The 2420-nt window shown below is 40.9% G+C and overlaps 1 pseudogene; it reads right to left on the reverse strand.

Moving 5' to 3' along the window:
- Positions 1-6: 6 nt before the first annotated feature.
- Positions 7-537, reverse strand: LOC102748553 (ferritin heavy chain pseudogene; annotated as a pseudogene).
- Positions 538-2420: the final 1883 nt, after the last annotated feature.

Here is a 2420-nt window from a genome sequence, read left to right on the forward strand (position 1 = left end):
CGCTCTTCTCCAAGTGTAATGCACACTCCATTGCATTCAGCCGTTCTCCCAATCATCACGGTCTGGTTTCTTGATATCCTGAAGGAAGATTCGGCCACCTCGTTGGTTCTGCAGCTTCATCAGTTTCTCAGCATGCTCCCTCTCCTCATGAGATTGGTGAAGAAAATATTTGGCAAAGTTCTTCAAAGCCACATCATCGCGGTCAAAGTAGTAAGACATGGACAGGTAGACGCAGGACGCGTAGAGCTCCAGGTTGATCTGGCGGTTGATGGCGGCCTCCGAGTCCTGGTGGTAGTTCTGGCGCACCTGCGAGGGGGACGCGGTCGTCAAGGCGGCGGCTGAGAAGAGGCGGCGGCGAGCGGCGGCTGCGCGGCGCTGGAGCGGCGGCGGGGGCCTTGGAGCGGTCCGAGGGCGCTGTGAGGAGATGGCGAAGGGCTGGCTCTGAACGGCCGGCCGGGGTGGGGGACGAGCGCCGGGTTCCGTCCAAGCACTGTTGAAGCAGGAACCCGCGGCGACTCTCGGCGGAGACTGTGACATCCTCTGTTTTTAAGAACTCACAGTGACTGGACTGGGCCAACTCAGATAACCAAGGGTACTCTCTCCATCTCAAGATCCTTAACCTGAACTACATCTGCAAAATCTCTTTTGCCGTGTAAAATAATGTATTCACAGGTTTTGGGGACTAGGGTGTGGACATCTCTGGGGGTCCGTTATTCTGCCTACTACAGGAAATTCTAGTTATAGGAAATGTCCAGTTGAACATTCTGTTACATAGGTTACCAATTTACAGTCCAGTGAACACCATTTTAGGATGTGTCAATTTCATTGTCTCTGAACATTTCATTTTATCCATTTATATAAGGAATACTTGTTGGAGAAGATAGTTTAGGCCTGGAACATTGAAAATTTCAATTTATTAAGTTATATCTATTACATTTAATAATTGTGGCTTTTTATGACTTAAGGAACATTTTCTCTCAGTTTGTGAGTTGAATGATTAGCCCACTGAAAGCACCCACTACAGAGAGTTAATAACTTCAAATGAGGGCAGTATCAAGGAATAATGTCCTTTTTCTTTCACACACACTGGAGAAGAGAATGCAGTTTAGGAACAGAGATGGAAGTTCTTATTTGTAGTTTGCAGTTCTTATTGAAACTAAGTTTCAATATGTACTGAACTGCAGAGCAGAGGATATGAAAGACAGAAAAGGAAAATGTTTTCTGCCAATGCATTCAGCAAAACTTAAGGAGAGAGAATTTGGTGAACAATAGAAGAAACCATCCTGATTTATAGGAATGTGTAATGGGTCACATATATAAATTACCAAACCAACAAGTACATAGATAAGTGGCAGTCCCAATTTATCTTCTTGGGAGCAATTAAGGATAAAAAGAGAATTTATTGAGCTACATGTTTCTATAATTACATGGTAAGCTTAATCCTCTGTTATGTCTTTGGGGAGATGAGCTTGCAGCTGGCTTTGCCTTTTTTGGAAGGCAGTTGGAGGGTACCAGAAAGACCTTTTCGAAATATCTCTGCCACCCAGATCCTACAATGTCTAGAATTTCACTATGGTGTAAGTGCTCTTTTTGGAGTGAAGTCTTGCTTTCTCCACTGTGTGGTAATGGGACTTTTAAAAAAATAAATATATTAAGTCGTGAACATTTTCACCTGAAATTTAGCATGTTGCTGACTTCTTTCAGGAAGTTTTCTAGGAAGCTTTCTAGGAATAGCAAGAGAATACTATGAATTTATAAGTGAAGGACTTCTGCAAGGGGAGATGATACAAAAAGGAGAGCTGGAAGGTACTTGGAGCTTTGCCTTCTTTCTTACAAGGTGGGGGACCAGTGCCTTGCTTTCTCAAGCTATTCAGATGTTTGACTCAGAACCATGAGTGAAACTCTGGGGAGTGTAGAATCCAGGAGTTTCCATGTTCTTTCCTAAAACTAGAAAAATGCTGAAATGTGGGGTGTTGTATTGGACTGGAAGGTACATTCAGATACTGGCTGAAACAAATAGAGAATATGAATAGAGATGGAGAATTTATAACATGACACTTATTTTTCCAGCTATTTAAAATATGAATGCATATAGACAAGGACAAGGTCATAATATGGGAAAAAGAAAGGGTAAGTTAAGTTAAGGGTAATGTTTTACTTTTTAAAAACCATTTATTTATTTTTTTTTTACAGTGAAATAAGAAAAAATATCTATCTGAGGGGTGCATAAGAATAATTGAAATTCTCAACAAACTCAGTCTTTAGAGGAAAAAAATCACATATATTAAATTCACTTGTATAAAGGAGAAGGCAGATGACAACTAAATATTTCTCAATAAAATTTGATTCTTGTTTTTCCTGAACTGCAAGAGTGTAAGTCTGAAAAATCAAAAAAAGACTTTCAGTATTGGTTATAATTT

Source organism: Leptonychotes weddellii, unplaced genomic scaffold, assembly GCF_054177405.1.
Source record: "Leptonychotes weddellii isolate Sample4059 unplaced genomic scaffold, ASM5417740v2 HiC_scaffold_3965, whole genome shotgun sequence".
Taxonomy (NCBI): Eukaryota; Metazoa; Chordata; class Mammalia; order Carnivora; family Phocidae; genus Leptonychotes; species Leptonychotes weddellii.